Below are 21,249 nucleotides of genomic sequence, written 5' to 3'. Positions count from 1 at the left end.
GCTAGGCATGGAATGAACAAGGTGGCGACATGTTACAAAATCAATCTTTTTCAATTCTTGAAGAGCGACCTCTTTTAGAGTCTGGGTTGATGGATGGAGAGTGACGACAACTTGTCTATTCAGACCAAGGAAACCGTGTTTTCTGAAACGCATAAGAAGATGTTGACCCAAGCGGCTACCATACTCATCTGACTATGTGACGTCACACTCTGTTCGCGGCTTCAGCGCTTTGCCTCGCTGCCGGCCGGAGCTCCCTGCTCTCACCTCCTCGCTGCATCTCTCCAGCTCACATCTGCTGGTTCAATTAACGCACCCAGGAACTCATTTTTGTTCCAGATATTGCTTGAACTCTTTATGCATACACCGAAGACAACGGACTTGATTAGATCTTCATAAGGGTGAATGGGCGTTTATCCAGCTCAGACTTTTAAAGTGCATCACAATTGTGTATTACTGCATTTATACTATTTATGTATGATATTTGTGATGGCCATCTAATCGGACTGGTACTACCAACCATTTTTTTGCCACCATTTTTTCTATATGTACATTTCTGGTGTATATAACATACATACACCTCTCTTTCCATTTATTGGAGTCTGATTTTGCTTTACCTCAGAATCACAAGATCTTATGACACACTATTTATAGCTATTTTCAGTCTGTTTTTTGATAGCAGTTTCTTCTGTATTTTTGCATGATTTTTTTTTATTTTTGAGCAGCAACGTTTTATGTACAGTTGAAACCAGAAGTTTACATACACTATATAAAAAGACACATCTGCATGTTTTTCTCAATATCTGACAAGAAATCAGAATAAACCTTTCCTGTTTTAGGTCAATTAGGATTACCATCATTTTTAATATTGGCCAAATGCCAGAATAATGAGAGAGAGAGAATGTTTAAGGCATTTTTATTACTTACTGCAAAGTCTAAAGTTTACATACATTTCATTAGTATTTGGTACCATTACTAGTGTTGAGCGAGTATGTTCTATTAACCCTTTCGCCGAGTATGCTCGGGCCGAGCTCCAAGTATTTACAGCTGCTCGGTGATATGGTTGAATCGCTCCCGTGTGCATGATTTGCGACTATTTGACAGTTTTACTACATGTGAGCAATGTCTATTTCTTACACATTCCTCACATGTAATAAAGCTGTCAAACAGTTGCAAATCATTCACACGGGAGCGATTCAACCATATCACCGAGCAGCTGTAAATACTCAGAGCTCGCCCGAGCATACTCTGAACAGAACATACTCGCTCAACACTAACCATTACCCTTAAACTGAATGACTTGGGTCAAACGTTTGGGATATCCTTCCACAAGCTTCTCACAATAATTGGTCAGAATTTGGGCCCATTCCTCTTGACAAAACTGGTGTAACTGATCCAGGTTTGTAGGTCGCCTTGCTCGGACCTGCCTTTCCAGCTTTGCCCATAAATTTTCAATAGGATTGAGATCAGGGCTTTGTGATGGCCACTCTAAAACATTGACTTTGTTATCCTTAAGCCACTTTGTTACCATTTTGGCAGAATGCTTCGGGTCATTGTCCATTTGGAAGACCCATTTTTGCCCAAGCTTTAACTTCCTGCCTGATGTCTTGAGATGTTGCGTCAGTATTGCCACATAATCTTCTTTTCTCATGATGCCATCTATTTTGTGAAGTACACCAGTCCCTCCTTCAGCAAAACAACCCCACAACATGATGCTGCCACCCCCGTGTTTCACAGTTGGGATGGTGTTCTTAGGCTTCCAAGCTTCTCCCTTTTTCCTCCAAACATAACAATGGTCACCATGCCCAAAAAGTTCAATTTTAGTTTCATCAGACGACAGGACATGTCTCCAAAAATTATGGTCTTTGTTCCTATGTGCATTTGCAATCATTAATCTGACTTTTTATGTTTCTTTTGGAGTAATGGATTTTTTCTGCCAGAATGGCCTTTCTGCCCATGTTGATACAGTACTCGTTTCACTGAGGATATTGACACAATCTTGCCAGCTTCCGCCATCATCTTCACAAGGTATTTTGCTAATTATTCTGGCATTTGGCAAATATTAAAAATTATGGTAATCCTAATTGATCTAAAGCGGGAAAGGTTTATTCTGATTTCATGTCAGATATTTTATATAGTGTATGGAAACTTCTGGTTTCAACTATATCTTACAACTCCCTTTTTCGCTGGGAAGCTGCACACTTGTGCATGTTCTGCTCAAACAGTACTTGGTCAATTCGTTTATGTGCTTCCCTGGTGCATAGGTGTACTATTTAGACTATCCCCTGTTTACAACTATCACACAATTGACAAGTGTGTGTGTGTGTGTGTGTGTGTGTGTGTGTGTGTGTGTGTGTAACACAATTTGCTGCTTGATGTGGATTTCTCTGTCCTTTTTTAATATGGTCTTTGAGGGCTCGGGTGTTTGTCTGTATTTAAACTATTCTTCAGAATTGCTCATAGATGATCGATTAGGTTCAGATCAAGAGACGCCTTCAGGATAGAGAGGCGTTCTGGATGTTCACACGGGATACAATTTATCCAAAAGGTATGAACTCACGAAGGGAACAGACAAAACTGTTCTTTCATGATGTTTTACTGCTAATAATGTAGCTTTATTTCTGATATTTTTTTGTTTCTGATGAAAAATCTTTTTTAAATATCTCCAGAGTACTGATTAGGTTAAGTAAACATCTGTTTTTCATCCTATTAGATGTTAATCTATATACACTGCTCAAAAAAATAAAGGGAACACTCAAATAACACATCCTAGATCTGAATGAATGAAATATTCTCGTTGAATACTTTGTTCTGTACAAAGTTGAATGTGCTGACAACAAAATCACACAAAAATCATCAATGGAAATCAAATTTATTAACCAATGGAGGCCTGGATTTGGAGTCACCCCCAAAATTAAAGTGGAAAAACACACTACATGCTGATCCAACTTTCATGTAACGTCCTTAAAACAAGTCAAAGTGAGGCTCCGTATTGTGTGTGGCCTCCACGTGCCTGTATGACCTCCCTACAACGCCTGGGCATGCTCCTGATGAGGTTGTGGATGGTCTCCTGTGGGATCTCCTCCCAGACCTGGACTAAAGCATCCGCCAACTCCTGGACAGTCTGTGGTGCAACGTGACGTTGGTGGATGGAGCGAGACATGATGTCCCAGATGTGCTCAATCGGATTCAGGTCTGGGGAACGGGCGGGCAAGTCCATAGCTTCAATGCCTTCATCTTGCAGGAACTGCTGACACACTCCAGCCACATGAGGTCTGGCATTGTCCTGCATTAGGAGGAACCCAGGGCCAACCGCACCAGCATATTGTCTCACAAGGGGTCTGAGGATCTCATCTCGATACCTAATGGCAGTCAGGCTACCTCTGGCGAGGACATGGAGGGCTGTGTGGCCCTCCAAAGAAATGCCACCCCACACCATTACTGACCCACTGCCAAACCGGTCATGCTGAAGGATGTTGCAGGCAGCAGATCACTCTCCATGGCGTCTCCAGACTCGGTCACGTCTGTCACATGTGCTCAGTGTGAACCTGCTTTCATCTGTGAAGAGCACAGGGCGCCAGTGGCGACTTTGCCAATCCTGGTGTTCTGTGGCAAATGCCAAGCGTCCTGCACGGTGTTAGGCTGTGAGCACAACCCCCATCTGTGGACGTCGGGCCCTCATACCACCCTCATGGAGTCGGTTTCTAACCGTTTGTGCAGACACATGCACATTTATGGACTGTTGGAGGTCATTTTGCAGGGCTGTGGCAATGCTCCTCCTGTTACTCCTTGCACAAAGGCGGTGGTAGCGGTCCTGCTGCTGGGTTGTTGCCCTCCTACGGCCCCCTCCACATCTCCTGGTGTACTGGCCTGTCTCGTGGTAGCGCCTCCAGCCTCTGGACACTACGCTGACAGACAAAGCCAACCTTCTTGCCACAGCTCGCATTGTTGTGCCATCCTGGATGAGCTGTACTACCTGAGCAACTTCTGTGGGTTGTAGAGTCCGTCTCATGCTACTACGAGTGTGAAAGCACAACCAACATTCAAAAGTGACCAAAACATCAGCCAGAAAGCATTGGTACTGAGATGTGGTCTGTGGTCCCCACCTGCAGAACCACTCCTTTATTGAGGGTGTCTTGATAATTGCCAATAATTTCCATCTATTGTCTATTCCATTTGCACAACAGCATGTGAAATTGATTGTCAATCAGTGTTGCTTCCTAAGTGAACAGTTTGATTTCACAGAAGTTTGATTTACTTGGAGTTATATTTTGTTGTTCCCTTTATTTTTTTGAGCAGTGTATATAACCCACCCCATATTTAGTCCCTTTTATGCCACAATTAAGGATGCTTTCTTTCATTGGAAACTACTTGTTTTATTCTACTATTTTTTCACTTAGACTATGAAGTTTTAATTATAAATAAAAAAGCATTATTTTAACCCTCTGGAGCTGGAACAATCTTTATGGATTAATGTTACCTAGTTCAGATCAGGAGACATACTTGGCCACTGAATCACTTTCACCATGTTCTTCTTCAGAAATACAGCAGTGGCCTTTGATATGTGTTTTGGATAACTGCCATGTTGGAAAATGCACGTCTACCAAGGGCACAGACTGATGACAGTAACTTCTTTTTCAATATAGAGAAGTACATCTGTGAATTCATGATGTCATCAATGAAATGTAGCTCCTGACACAAGCAGCATTCATACACCCCCACATAAGGGCACTGCCACCACCATATTTCACTGTAGGCATCATGCATTTTTCTTTCCACTCCTTACATTTGAGAAGCCATACAGTTTTGAAGCCATCACTCCTAAGTATAGAGTCCCAGTAGAGTTCATATTTTTCATCATGGGCCCTGGCATATTTTTAAGGCAGACTTTTTTTTTTATGCGCCTGCTTTCGAAAGGCTCTCTTTTAGGCTATGTGCCCACGATGCAGAAATGCTACATATTTTTTACGCTTCTCCCTGGCAGGAAAAACGCATGCGTTTTTTTACATGCGTTTTTCCCGCCAGGTAGAAGCGTTTGTCAAGTGTTTTTGCATGCATTTCTGCATGCGGGTTATCGATTTTAGCATCACTTGGAAAAGTGCTTGACAACTTGGTCACACTATATAAATCCATGCAACCAGCATGGATTTATATTGTGAGACTAAGTAATAGTTTAAAAAAAAAAAGAAGAATGGTAAGAAATAAAAAGTAAAGATTATACTTACCTTCCGATGGCCCCCGGTGTCTCACGGTGGTGTGAAGGACCTGCGATGACATCATTGAGTCATGTGACAGGCCACGCGACCGCTGACGTCAGCGGCCGCGTGACATGTCACATGACTCAATGACGTCATGTCAGGTCCTCACACCACCACGAGCAGCCCAACACACCTCACGCATCGCTGAGGAGGCTGGGGGACATCGGAAGGGGAAGCATAAGCTTTATTTTTTATTTTAAATTCTTTTTTTTACAGTTTCTATGGTACCCAGGTCTGGATGAGAGTCTCCTCTCCTCCAGACCTGGGTACTATCCGCACATTGAACCGTGTGATATCCGCTTGTGCAGATGCAGTGATGCGGATGTCATGCGGTCCAATGCAAGTCAATGGCGGCGATTACGCTGCGTGTCCGCAAAATTAATGGACATGCTGCGGATTGTTCCGCAATGATAATCCGCAGTGGAAATTTCCGTAGCATGTGCACAGCACATGCGGATTATCATTGGGGACCATGGGGCACGTATTACCAAGCATTTTTTAAGCGTTTTCGCTGCGGAAATTCCGCGGCAGAATTGCTTGAAAAACGCATAGTGGGCACGCACCCGTATGGACGACACCCATGCATGCTATTCCTCTGCAATGTACTCTCACCCTAGTTTGGATTACTTCTTTAGCTAACTGCAGTGAACTTTTATGTCTATTTTTTTCAACCCATCTCATCAGAAGACACTCTTGTTTAGGTGTTAACTTCCACGGTCAGCCGGGATGTCTTCTTGAGATGGTTGCAGTTCCATCTTTATTTTATTTTTGCATCACTTTACTTAACAGTCAGAAGCATTTAAGGAAACCAAGATGGATGAACACAGAACTTAAACATTTCTTTCTTTCTTTTTAGCATGTGTTTATCAAATGGAAAGAGGGAGGCATATCTAAAGAAGATTATAATGCAGTCTGCAGATCCTGTAGGGCTCGTATCAGGTTAGCTAAAGCTGACAATGAATTAAGGCTTGCAAGAGATGTCAAAAGCAATAAAAAAGGATTTTGGGGGTATGTCAAAAGTAAAAGAAAAGTCAAAGATGCTATAGGATTTTTACAGGATGAAAATGGTGAAATGGTAAGAAAGGATGTTGAGAAGGCCGAACTTTTTAATTCCTATTTTGCATCTGTTTTCTCTCAGAAAGAAAATGTAACATCAACTGATCTTCACTGTCCTATTAAAGGAATAGAAGAATCCAGGTTATCTGTAAACAGAGATTGTGAGGGAATATTTAGCTAACATAAATGAGTTCAAGTATCCAGGTCCAGATGAATTACACCCCAGAGTACTGAAGGAGATCGTAGAAGAAATTTTAGAACCACTCTCCATAATCTTTGAAAATTCTTGGAGAACAGGAGAAGTCCCAGAAGACTGGAGAAGAGCAAACGTTGTTCCTATCTTCAAAAAGGGGAAGAAGGTGGACCCAGGGAACTATAGGCCGGTGAGTCTGACTTCTATACCAGGAAAGATCTTGGAACAAATTATTAAACAACATGTATGTAAGTATCTGGATAAGAATGAAGTGATTAACCAGAGTCGGCATGGGTTTGTAACTAACAAGTCATGTCAGACTAACTTAATTTCCTTCTATGACAGAATCACTGACTGGGTGGATCAGGGAAATGCTGTATAGTATATCTTGACTTCAGCAAAGCATTTGACAAAGTATCTCACACCATCCTTATTGAAAAAATGACCAAGTATGGAATGGACAAGGCAACTGTTAGGTGGATTCATAACTGGCTTAGTGATCAGACTCAAAGAGTGGTCGTAAATGGCTTCACATCCAGTTGGATGAATGTCTCAAGTGGGGTACCACAGGGCTCTGTCCTGGAACCTGTATTGTTCAACATCTTTATCAATGATTTAGATGAAGGAATTGAGGGTAAACAGATTAAATTTGCTGATGACACAAAGCTAGGAGGGATAGCTAACACTATAGAAGAGAGAGAGAGGCTTCAAAATCACCTAAATAAACTGGAGCAGTGGGCATCAACTAACAGAATGGCTTTTAACAGGGAAAAATGCAAAGTACTACATCTGGGCAATAAAAATGAAAAAAGCATATACAGAATGGGAGGAATAGAGCTAAACAACAGTACATGTGAAAAAGACTTAGGTATACTAATAGATCATAGACTGAACATGAGTCAACAGTGTGATGCAGCAGCAAAAAAGGCAAATACAATTCTGGGATGTATTAACAGAAGCATACAGTCTAGATCACGTGAAGTCATTATCGGTCTTTACTCCTCTTTGGTCAGACCTCATCTGGAATACTGCGTCCAGTTTTGGGCACCACATTTTAAAAAAGACATCGACAAACTGGATGGACCATAGTGGCAGTGCAGGGAGATTGTGTCTCCGTGCTCTGCCACAGAGTTTAACTGTATCGGCGTACACTGATACAGTTAAACGTAGCATAGCTCCGTTTGGGGCCCCTCAAAGCGCGGGGCCCAGGGCGGCCGCATCCATGTGAGGTTTCCTTTAACCGTTGTGGGACTCCTGAAGTGAAGCCTAATAAGACTGGTTTCTCTCTCTATTATCCATTGGGGATAGTGCATCTGCATCCATGACACCACAGACACATAACACACCTACAATTCTGATTTCCTACATTTTATCTCATTGCCTGCTGGAGGTACATCCTAGCATTTATTTTATATCTTATTCCCTACAGTAGACACAACATTTATTAGACTCTTTGTTGAATTTCCTACTTTTTCTCTGCCACTTGCACGGGATCTGCATCATGATCTCACTGAGCTTTTCGCTAACAAGTATCAGCATTGAGATTTTTATAAGGCAATACCACCATCTAGTGTCCAAATAATATACTGCACCTATCATTCTACCTGGTCTTGAAAAGGATTGATTTCAATTAAGCTGTCTGATTTATCTGATGCGAGAACAATGCTCAACAACTCTGATGATATGATCTCAACAAAGGTTAGTGCACTAAAGTCCTGAAAATTAATTTAAAGACCAAAAAAAGTTGGATTTTATTGATTGATTAGTAGTAATATGGGGAAATTCATTCACACTGCACAACCCAAGTTAAAAATGAAAAGTGCAAGGAAACCAAAAAGGAGCACTATCCCCGCCATCATCATTATGGGAAAATTCATCACCCCCAAAACTATAAATAGCTAAGGTAATCTTGGACATACTTATGTCAGAAATTGACACTTGATCACAGCCTATCCAGGCTTCCACAGTGTCCCAAGTTTCAGAACATAATAAAAGAATCACAACGATGCAGCACAGGGTGTCAAACATGGAGGACTCTCCTCTCTAAACACTAATGTAGCGGATAAAGAGAACTCGCATCATTAGTTAACCTAAGAATTAAACAATTTCCAATACCACAGCCGATAAAACAATCTAAGCTTAACTGGGCTTCCTGAATCAGTAATAGACTTACTACAAATCACCTCGATTCGGCTGCCAAATGATCTATGGCTTCCAGACTCTAGCCACTGAAAAAAAACATCATCTGGGACCGGACAAGCAAAATTCCAAAGAGTGTGCAAGACCAGATGGATAAGCTACTCAACTACCAAGATAAGATCACAATTCAGGAGCTTTACAGATAAGGTTCCCATTTTAAAAAAAATGGACACAAAATCCTAATCTTCCATGATTTCTCTGCAAAATGTAAAGCCTTCACCTCAATCTGCAAAGATCTCTTTGAGAAAAATATATGCTTTATTCAGCCAAACTTTGTTTCATTAAAATTGCGACCAATTTCCATTTTTTCCTCCCCTTCTAAGAGCCATAACGTTTTTAATTTTCTGTACACATAACCGTATGAGAGTTTTACTTTTGAATGACACCATTCATTTTATCATCTGATGCACTGGAAAGCAGTAAAAAACATACAAGTGTGTTGAAATTGCAAAAAAAAGTGCAATTCCACAATTGTTTTTTTTAACATGTTCACTATATGATAAAACTCACTTAATTTACACTGCTCAAAAAAATAAAGGGAACACTCAAATAACACATCCTAGATCTGAATGAATGAAATATTCTCATTGAATACTTGAAGCTACGATCATCTGATCGCTTGTACTATACATAGCAGTGTATCAGCACTGCTATGCATAGCTAAAATCACGATCTCGTATGAACGGCAGCTAAACATTGGCTTTCACTGAAGAATCATCTTGACAGGCATGTAGGTCTTCAGTAGACCCCCAGCTGTCATAGCAACCCATCAATGCCTAGTGATCATGTCATGGGAGTATCTATGCGTACGTGGAATTACGCGTCCCCCCTGCTGGTGCTTGTGAAATGCCGCCGTCATCAGCCAGGAAAGATGCAGGCTCAGCATGCGACCCCGCATCAAAGTCAGGGACACGGCTTATGATGTAAATGGACGTCATATGTCAGGAATGGGTTCTGTACAGTATCTGAGTGGGCGACCCCAAATGAGCTTTATACTACATTATACTGTTATAAGACTTTCTTTGATTATTTGGGATTAGGGTTGGGAGGGAGGGGGGATTCGAGATTCTCTCTGGCGGTCTTTTAGGAATAGAGATGTGGTTTTGAATTATTGGTATTACAAAAGTGCTGCAGTTCATGAAACCAGCAATCAAAAGGAAAAATATACATGTCCCACAGTGGGACTAAGTGAAAAAGTAAAATAAAATGTATAAAAAAGTAAATAAAATACACTAAAAAGTGCACACAAATCAGGAAAAAGACGGTTCACCACTAGTGATGAGCGAGCGGGCTCGACACTGCTCAGTACTTGCCCGAGCATCTCACTCCAGCATCTCTACTGTAGTAGATATAGGTACTCCAGGAGTATACAGTATAAACACAGGTGCATCTCACTAAATTAGAATATCATCAAAAAGTTAATTTATTTCAGTTCTTCAATACAAAAAGTGAAACTCATTTTATATAGTCATTACAAACAGAGTGATCTATTTCAAGTGTTTATTTCTGTTTATGTTGATGATTATGGCTTACAGCCAATGAAAACACAAAAGTCAGTAAATTAGAATAAGTAACAAAAACACCTGCAAAGTCTTCCTAAGCATTTAAAAAGGTCCCTTAGTCTATTTCAGTAGGCTCCACAATCATGGGGAAGACTGCTGACTTGACAGATGTCCAGAAGGCACTAAGTAAATGCAAAGTAAAATTTGTATTTCATTTACAGAAATAAACACTTGAAACAGATCACTCTGTTTGTAATGACTATATAATATATGAGTTTCACTTTTTGTATCAAAGAACTGGAATACATTTTTGAGGATATTCAAATTTTGTGAGAAGCACCTGTAGATTAAAAACAATAACCATAAAATGCCAACCAAAGTAAAATAAAAACGATGAGTGTCAAGGTCTGCAGGGGGGTACAAAGGAAAACCCTAACCTAAAGGACGAGAAGCTCATAGTTTCATTCAGGCTCCGTGGGGCCACGGTGTCCAGTGTAACAATCCATCTGGCCTCCATTTGGGTCAGGAGTTGTTTACCGTCAGCCCCTAGGGAACCAAGATGTAACATATCAATACCACGTACTTTCAATGTTTTCGGATCACAGTTATGCACAGCCCGAAAATAACGTGGCAGAGTCTTAAGTTCCCGGGGGTCGGCCACTGTCTTGGCCACACCAATGTCCCGCACCCTGACCCTTAGTTCTCTTGTGGTCAGTCCGACGTATATCAGATTGCATTCACAAGTGGCATAGTAGATAACATGAGTGGTGCCACATGACATATAATTTAAGATCTTAAATTCCAAAGAGCCGTCGGAAGATGTAAAGGAAGCACAGGGCTGGACATTGGTGCAGGCAAGACAGTGGCCGCAAAGGAAACACCCCACCGTGCGTCCACGGGACTAGAATGGGTTCAAATGGAGGAGGGACATAATGACTGGAGACTAAAAGTACTCTAAGGTTATTGGCCCATCAGGCAGTCATTAACGGATAGTCGCCTACGTGGCCACGCAGGGAGGGCTTCGTGCCGAGAATACTCCAATGTCTGGAAAGAATCTGCCGCATCGCCCCCACTCATGATTGAATGTTGAGATGTATCGGCTTCTTTCAGGCTTACTCTTCACATCCAGGGGAGCAAGGTATAGCAAATGACTGTGGGGGGTTCCCCGTGCCCTCCCATAGCCACGTATGATGCTCCTGTTACTATATCCACATTGTTTAAAGCGAACAGCCAGGTCGGTCGGCCGCCTGTTTTTCAAATCTGGAGTCTGTCGAACATATCTGCCTCATCCTCAGGAACTGTCCAACCGGGATGGCCCTAATCGTCGATGAATTATGTGCGGAATCAACGTGGATCAAGGCATTCACTGCTGTAGGTTTTCTAATCGTCAGTCTGGGTGGCGGAACCAGTGTCCACCTTCATAGTGACATCAAGAAAGTCAATCTGTTTGCAATGATAAGTATAAGTTAGCCAGATACTACACGAGTTGGAATTGAGCCGCAACATAAAATCATCGAGCTCCCTCACGTCTCCCGCCAAAAAATAAAATATCATCGATATATCTAAGCCATGACAGGACACGGTCCGCGCTCTCCGTTCCCTAATCGCCAAAAATCTCCCTCTCCCAAGCACCCAGGAAGAGGTTGGCGTACGAGGGCGCGTAGGCCGCTCTCATAGCCGTGCCACGCCTTTGTAGATAAACTGTATCCTTAAATAAAAAATAATTATGGAAGGGGACAAAGTGAAGGAGCTCGAGGATAAATTCACTCGATGGGCTGTCTAGGTCTGAGGCCCCGAGGAAGAGGCGGACCACCGCCAGGCCTAGGTCATGGCTGATACAAGTGTACAGCCTCTCAACATCAGCTATGACCATGGGAGTGCCTTCCTCTTCAAGAATGCCGTCAACCCGTGTGAGGACGTCCATCGTGTCTTTTATTTACAATGGGAGTGTCTCCACAAGGGGCTTAAGGTGACTATCAATGTACTTATATATTGGCCCACACAAGCCACCCAATGCAGACACGATCGGACACCCAGAAGGGTTGACAGCGTCCTTATGGAGCAAATAGAAAGTAGCCATCTTAGGGAACTGTACCGTCAAGGCCTCCACCATCTTTTTGCCAATAATACCCTGCTCACAGGCGCGGGCCAGGATCCCCTGCAGCACAGCAGAGAAGGAGGCCGTGGGGTTAAAGGGTAACTTTGAATAAGTGTTCGAGTCTCAGTTGGCGTAAAGCCTCCCTTTCGTATTTAGAGCAGGGCCACACCACAATATTCCCTCCCTTGTCCGCCGGCTTGATGACAACATTGTGTAGAGATTGTAGCTGATGGATAGCCGTACGCTGAGAGTAAGTGAGATTATCAAATCTCCAACGTGTAGGAAGAGGTTTCAAGTCTTCCGTAACGAGTCGTACAAAAATCTCCACAGCCGGACTAAGACAAGGGAGGGAATCGTGTGGACTTAGACTATAGAGATTGTGGTAACCCACCTGTTGAGAGGGTTTCCTGCTCCAAAAGAAGGTCCTCTAAGTTTTGCAAGGCCTCCCTCTCTGCCACGCCAACAAGGTCACCGTCACCATGCGACCTGGAATGGATTTTTTTCAAAATTAACTTACGGACAAACAGATGGAGGTCCTTAAGGGCTGTGAAAAAGTTAAAGGCGTTAGTTGGTGAAAAAGACAAGCCCATCCCTAGGACCTCCATCTCGGCCTTGGTCAATACATGTGTGGATAAATGGACAGACGGAACCCTCCCTAGGAAGCAACAACCTGAAATTGAGTGGTCCGCTTGCTCCTATTGTTAGTTCTTGTCTGCATTTGTGGTGGTTTTTGGGTAGTTAGTCCTGAAGTAAGACCCGAATAGTCCGGGGGTGTCCAATCATCAATTGAGGTAGGTGAAGCAATTGATGCTGACCTCGAGCGTGAATAGGAGTTGTTCCTAAATCTGGGCCGTGATCTATCAGATGGAAGCCTCCATCTATAGAAGCAGTTGGATTGTTTGTCCCATGTGTCTCGCTGGAATTTTTTTGTTTTGTTTGTATGAATCTCCTTACACCCACTTTTGGGACTCCGCATCAATGTCATCAGTTAGTTGCTTCAGATTGTCATTGGTCATATCTTTTTTCAATACGGGCTGAAGCTGTTCAATTTCAATTTCCATCTCTTTCAAAGAGGTCTACGTCCGCCCGTGTAGTGGTGATGGGAGAAGCTCAGCGCATGCGCCGCCATGCACCCTGGATTGGAGGCGCACGCCTGCCAGTTGCAACTCTGCGGTCACATGATTACACGTGACCACATGCGCGGCGTATTTAAAGGTCCTACCAGTGTGCTCCACTTAAGCCTCTTGATAAAGCCTTGATACTTTCTAGCAAAACGTGTGTCGGGGCGTTTTCCTGCCACACCTACACCTGTGGCACCCCACGGACGTTCTGACCTGACTTTGGTAAGCATTTTCTGTGACACTCTGTACTCATGGGACTATAATATGACTCACTTTGAGCCTTCATGTTCTTTATTATGCTTTTATAGTGTCCATGATTAATATTATTTTGCTGCCAAACTAAGTTATCTCTCAGGCTGACGTGCCTTGTAGTGCTGCATATCTCGGCACCTTTGTCCTATTAATATGATATTGTTATATATTATTGTGGTTTATATGGAATTTTTTCTAATAAAATTTGTCTGTTATGCCATTTATACTCTTGTTTCCTCTCGTTTATCTTAATTGTTTAGTATTACTGTGGGCATAAGCACTTTGCACTATATTAGGCACTTTACACTATATTAGGCACTTTACTTATTTAGGTCTGAAATTTAGGTTGGATGTTGAAAAATCTTTTTCAGTGTGGAGTAATTACTTAATATACACTGCTCAGAAAAATAAAGGTGTAACATCGCTGGCAGCGTGCTTGCATGGTGCACCACCTCCCACCTTGCAAGACCGCAATCTTACCTGTCAGTCCATGCTGCACTCTTTGCTCCATTACCTGCTGTGTCCATGTCTCTTGTCTGATTGCTTAGGGCGTCGGCGCGGCTTTCTGCTTGTTTCTTATAGCTACTGTGTGCACAGTCCTAATGTGTCCCCAGCCTATTGCTGTGAGTCACTGGATGCTTAAACCCCCTCCACCCAGTAGGAGGTGCCTGAGCAACACTTTCACTCAGTTTGTCTTTTGCAACTGAGGTGCCAGGTCCTGTCCTGACTCTAGTCTGTCCGCCACCCTGGGGGCTGAGTACCCAGGGCCTTTTCCTGTACCTGTGACTTCTAGTCTGTTTCCGCCACTCTGCGGGCCGAGTACCCAGGGCCGCTACCTGTATCTCTGACTTCTAGTCTGTTTCTGCCACCCTGGGGGCTGAGTTCCCAGGCTCGTTCCTGTATCTTGTTCCCGGTTCAGTTCCTGTCTGAACAGTGTCCTAGCCCATTACTTGTTTCTTTCTATGTTCGTACCTTCCCTTTGCCTGCAGTATCTGAACCTGCACCTAACTCCAACTTGTTGTCTCTGTACTTCTGTTTGTGAGTTTTGTGTCCACTCGCTACTTCATTGTAAGTACCTTGTGTGTATCTGGTTCTGCTTGTCCCCTTTCCCTGCCTCCGTATCTACCTCCTGTGTTCTAACCATCTTCCTGTATTTTCCAGTCTATTCCATGTGAACAGAGTTTTGTCCTGTCTGCCTTCACCTTCTGCTCTGTTCTGCTCTGCTTGTTCACCGCTCCAGCGGTTCCGCTCTGTTCTGCTTGTTTACCGCACCTGCGGTTCCGTTCTGCTCCGCTTGTTCACCGCTCCGGCGGTTCTGCTCTGCTTGTTTACCGCACCTGCGGTTCTGTTCTGCTCTGCTTGTTCACCGCTCCGGTGGTTCCGCTCTGTTCCGCTTGTTTACCGCACCTGCGGTTCCGTTCTGCTCCGCTTGTTCACCGCACCTGCGGTTTTGCTCCGCTCTGCTTGCTCACCGCACCTGCGGTTTTGCCCCGCTCTGCTTGCTCACCGCACCTGCGGTTTTGCTCCGCTCTGCTTGCTCACCGCACCTGCGGTTTTGCTCCGCTCTGCTTGCTCACCGCACCTGCGGTTTTGCTCCGCTCTGCTTGCTCACCGCACCTGCGGTTTTGCTCCGCTCTGCTTGCTCACCGCACCTGCGGTTTTGCTCTGCTAGTCCACCGCACCTGCGGCTCTGTTCCCGTATCCCAGTCTGTACTGGTCCCTATCCAGCCTACGTTCATACCTGCCAGTATCTGCCTGTCTGCATACCAGCCGCGCCAGCCAGTACCCACCTGCCTACATACCAGCCGTGCATGCTAAGTACCCACCTGCCGTCATACCAGCCGTGCCTGCCAGTACCCACCTGTCTGCATACCAGCTAACCTGCCTGTTCCTGCATTCCCCGGTGTGGGTCAACAGCTGTGACCGGGGTCTGACCTGGAGTAGCACCTGGTCCCTCTGCTCGGTTCCTCCCCGGTTCACTGAGTCAACTGAGCCGCCGTGCGACCTTGGGTTGATACTTAGTTACGCCCCTCCAGGCACTTCTCGGTTCATGGTACAGTGGGATCACTAATCATGCTCATGCCAGTCAGTCCGGGCGCGAGTGTAACAAAAGGGAATACTCAAATAACACATCCTAGATCTGAATGAATGAAATATTCTCATTGAATACTTTGTTCTGTACAAAGCTGAATGTGCTGACAACAAAATCACACAAAAATCATCAATGGAAATCAAAGTTATTAACCAATGGAGGCCTGGATTTGGAATCAGCCCCAAAATTAAAGTGGAAAAACACACTACAGGCTGATCCAACTTTGATGTAATGTCCTTAAAACAAGTCAAAATGAGACTCGGTATTGTGTGAGGCCTCCACGTGCCTGTATGACCTCCCTATAAATCCTGATGAGGTTGCGGATGGTCTCCTGTGGAATCTCCTCCCAGACCTGGCCTAAAGCATCTGCCAACTCCTGGACAGCCTGTGGTGTAACGTGACGTTGGTGGATGGAGAGAGACATGATGTCCCATATGTGCTCAATCGGATTCAGGTCTGGGGAAAGGGCGGGCCAGTCCATGGCTTCAATGCCTTCATCTTGCAGGAACTGCTGACACACTCCAGCCACATGAGGTCTGGCATTGTCCTGCATTAGGAGGAACCCAGGGCCAACCACACCAGCATATGGTCTCACAAGGGGTCTGAGGATCTCATCTCGGTACCTAATGGCAGTCAGGCTACCTCTGGCGAGCATATGGAGGGCTGTGTGGCCCTCCAAAGAAATGCCACCCCACACCATTACTGACCCACTGCCAAACCGGTCATGCTGAAGGATGTTGCAGGCAGCAGATCACTCTCCACGGCGTCTCCAGACTCTGTCACATCTGTCACATGTGCTCAGTGTGAACCTACTTTCATCTGTGAAGAGCACAGGGCGCCAGTTGAGACTTTGCTAATCCTGGTGTTCTGTGGCAAATGCCAAGCGTCCTGCACGGTGTTGGGCTGTGAGCACAACCCCCATCTGTGGATGCAGGGCCCTCATACCACCCTCATGGAGTCGGTTTCTAACCGTTTGTGCAGACACATGCATATTTGTGGCCTGCTGGAGGTCATTTTGCAGGGCTCTGGCAGTGCTCCTCCTGTTCCTGCTTGCACAAAGGCAGAGTTAGCGGTCCTGCTGCTGGGTTGTTGCCCTCCTACGGCCCCCTCCACGTTTCCTGGTGTACTGGCCTGTCTCCTGGTAGCGCCTCCAGCCTCTGGACACTACGCTGACAGACAAAAGACAAAGCCAACCTTCTTGCCACAGCTCGCATCGATGTGCTATCCTGGATGAGCTGCACTACCTGAGCAACTTCTGTGGGTTGTAGAGTCCATCTCATGCTACCACGAGTGTGAAAGCACAACCAACATTCAAAAGTGACCAAAACATCAGCCAGAAAGCATTGGTACTGAGATGTGGTCTGTGGTCCCCACCTGCAGAACCACTCCTTTATTGAGGGTGTCTTGATAATTGCCAATAATTTCCATCTATCGTCTATTCCATTTGCACAACAGCATGTGAAATTGATTGTCAATCAGTGTTGCTTCCTAAGTGGACAGTTTGATTTCACAGAAGTTTGATTTACTTGGAGTTAAACAGAATATAAGTGTTCCCTTTATTTTTTTGAGATATATACAGTACAGACCAAAAGTTTGGACACACCTTCTCATTTAAAGATTTTTCTGTATTTTCATGACTATGAAAATTGTACATTCACACTGAAGGCATCAAAACTATGAATTAACACATGTGGAATTATATACTTAACAAAAAAGTGTGAAACAACTGAAAATATGTCTTATATTCTAGGTTCTTCAAAGTAGCTACCTTTTGCTTTGATGACTGCTTTGCACACTCTTGGCATTCTCTTGATGAGCTTCAAGAGGTAGTCACCAGAAATGGTCTTCCAACAATCTTGAAGGAGTTCCCAGAGATGCTCAGCACTTGTTGGCCCTTTTGCCTTCACTCTGCGGTTCAGCTCACCCCAAACCATCTCGATTGGGTTCAGGTCTGGTGGCTGTGGAGGCCAGGTCATCTGGCGTAGCACCCCATCACTCTCCTTCTTGGTCAAATAGCCCTTACACAGCCTGGAGGTGTGTTTGGGGTCATTGTCCTGTTGAAAAATAAATGATGGTCCAACTAAACGCAAACTGGATGGAATAGCATGCCGCTGCAAGATGCTGAGGTAGCCATGCTGGATCAGTATGCCTTCAATTTTGAATAAATCCCCAACAGTGTCACCAGCAAAGCACCCCCACACCATCACACCTCCTCCCCCATGCTTCACGGTGGGAACCAGGCATGTAGAGTCCATCCGTTCACCTTTTCTGCGTCGCACAAAGACACGGTGGTTGGAACCAAAGATCTCAAATTTGGACTCATCAGACCAAAGCACAGATTTCCACTGGTCTAATGTCCATTCCTTGTTCTTTAGCCCAAACAAGTCTCTTCTGCTTGTTGACGGTCCTTAGCAGTGGTTTCCTAGCAGCTATTTTACCATGAAGGCCTGCTGCACAAAGTCTCCTCTTAACAGTTGTTGTAGAGATGTATCTGCTGCTAGAACTCTGTGTGGCATTGACCTGGTCTCTAATCTGAGCTGCTGTTAACCTGCAATTTCTGAGGCTGGTGACTCGGATAAACTTATCCTCAGAAGTAGAGGTGACTCTTGGTCTTCCTTTCCTGGTGCGGTCCTCATGTGAGCCAGTCTCTTTGTAGCGCTTGATGGTTTTTGCAACTGCACTTGGGGACACTTTCAAAGTTTTCCCAATTTTTTGGACTGACTGACCTTCATTTCTTAAAGTAATGATGGCCACTCGTTTTTCTTTACTTAGAATTTGTATTATGGCAAGAAAAAAGCAGCTAACAGTCTATTCAGTAGGACTATCAGCTGTGTATCCACCAGACTTCTGAACAACACAACTGATGGTCCCAGCCCCATTTAGAAGGCAAGAAATCCCACTTATTAAACCTGACAGGGCACACCTGTGAAGTGAAAGCCATTTCCGATGACTACCTCTTGAAGCTCATCAAGAGAATGCCAAGAGTGTGCAAAGCAGTCATCAAAGCAAAAGGTGGCTACTTTGAAGAACCTAGAATATAAGACATATTTTCAATTGTTTCACACTTTTTTGTTAAGTATATAATTCCACATGTGTTAATTCATAGTTTTGATGCCTTCAGTGTGAATGTACAATTTTCATAGTTATGAAAATACAGAAAAATATTTCAATGAGAAGGTGTGTCCAAACTTTTGGTCTGTAATATATATATATATATATAATAAATAAACCATAGTGCCATTGAGGGCTTTTTATAAACCGTATTGCTTTTTCATGATATTTATCCAAACTCTCATTTCTATGTTGCACATGCTGCAGATGAGAGTCTAAGGATGTAATCATGGAGCATGAGCTCCCTCTAGTGGCATATCATGTTATGACGGGTTGATGAATTTTTTCTACTAGCAATTTCCCTATTTTGTTTTTATAAAATTGTGTATTGGTAAAGATTTATATGCAATTTTTCAATTATTTTGGCTTTTTGACTTCCATGATTTTGTAGGTTTTTGTTTTTTTCAGGTAACCTTATAGACTTAATTTACATTTTTGTCTTACTAGGTGTCTCTCATACGGTACCGCACCTGCCATATTACAGTAGCTCATCTGACCTCCCCGTTTAACTTTTGATTTTCTTTTCCCTAATCTGCCAGTTTCTCTTAACTGGTTATTATGCACCATAGATCATATTGTTCACTTCCTTTAGGACCATCATGTTGATGGCTAGTCCCTTTTGGCTCACAGCACTATTGACCTGTTCTTTGGTCTTGGATTAAGAATCTTCTATAAGTGGCACTGCCACAACTCCATAAGACTGCACTGCCTCCTCTTCCTTTGGACAGGCCAACACCTAGTGACAGAATCTGAAACCTAGGTACAGAGCACCGCTAGATCACCTTCATATCCTTTTTTCAATATTCTTCTATGTCCCAATTGTTCTAGAAAGGCATTTCTATTACAGCATCAACTACAGTTATTACTGTTAAGATAATATTGCCTAAACAATACTCAATAAAGTATGGACTGCCGCTTTATTGTGTATTTTATAAAAGGATGAAACATTAGACATGTTTTTGATATATGTATATTTTGTATATATTATCACTCATCACTTACTATTATTTTCTGATGTATTTGTACAGTTCTGATGAAGGTCCATATACAGTGGTGGCCAAAAGTATTGGCACCCCTGCAATTCTGTCAGATAATACTCAGTTTCTTTCTGAAAATGATTGCAATCACAAATTCTTTGGTATTATTCTCTTCATTTAATTTGTCTTCAATGAAAAAACACAAAAAGAATTGTCCTCAAGCCAAATTGGATACAATTCCACACCAAACCTAAAAAAGGGGGTGGACAAAAGTATTGGCACTGTTTGAAAAATCATGTGATGCTTCTCTAATTCGTGTAATTAACAGCACCTGTAACTTACCTGTGGCACCTAACAGGTGTTGGCAATAACTAAATCACACTTGCAGCCAGTTAACATGGATTAAAGTTGACTCAACCTCTGTCCTGTGTCCTTGTGTGTACCACATTGAGCATGGAGAAAAGAAAGAAGACCAAAGAACTGTCTGAGGACTTGAGAAACCAAATTGTGAGGAAGCATGAGCAATCTCAAGGCTACAAGTCCATCTCCAAAGACCTGAATGTTCCTGTGTCTTCCGTGCACAGTGTCATCAAGAAGTTTAAAGCCCATGGCACTGTGGCTAACCTCCCTAGATGTGGACGGAAAAGAAACATTGACGAGAGATTTCAACGCAAGATTGTGCGGATGGTGGATAAAGAACCTCGACTAACATCCAAACAAGTTCAAGCTGCCCTGCAGTCCGAGGGTACAACAGTGTCAACCCGTACTATCCATCGGCGTCGGAATGAAAAGGGACTGTATGGTAGGATACCCAGGAAGACCCCACTTCTTACCCCGAGACATAAAAAAGCCAGGCTGGAGTTTGCCAAAACTTACCTGAGAAAGCCTAAAACGTTTTGGAAGAATGTTCTCTGGTCAGATTAGACATAAGTAGAGCTTTTTGGGAAAAAGCATCAACATAGAGTGAACAGGAAAAAAAAAGAGGCATTCAAAGAAAAGAACAGTCCCTACAGTCAAACATGGTGGAGGTTCCCTGATGTTTTGGGGTTGCTTTGCTGCCTCTGGCACTGGACTGCTTGACCGTGTGCATGGCATTATGAAGTCTGAAGACTACCAACAAATTTTGCAGCATAATGTAGGGCCCAGTGTGAGAAAGCTGGGTCTCCCTCAGAGGTCATGGGTCTTCCAGCAGGACAATGACCCAAAACACACTTCCAAAAGCACTATAAAATGGTTTGAGAGAAAGCACTGGAGACTTCTAAGGTGGCCAGCAATGAGTCCAGACCTGAATCCCATAGAACACCTGTGGAGAGATCTCAAAATGGCAGTTTGGAGAAGGCACCCTTCAAATATCAGGGACCTGGACCAGTTTGCCAAAGAAGAATGGTCTACA

The sequence above is a fragment of the Phyllobates terribilis genome, unplaced genomic scaffold (assembly GCF_046119375.1).
Source record: "Phyllobates terribilis strain yellow unplaced genomic scaffold, ASM4611937v1 Scaffold_7__3_contigs__length_470593459, whole genome shotgun sequence".
Lineage (NCBI taxonomy): Eukaryota > Metazoa > Chordata > Amphibia > Anura > Dendrobatidae > Phyllobates > Phyllobates terribilis.
This window is presented reverse-complemented; position numbering follows the sequence as displayed.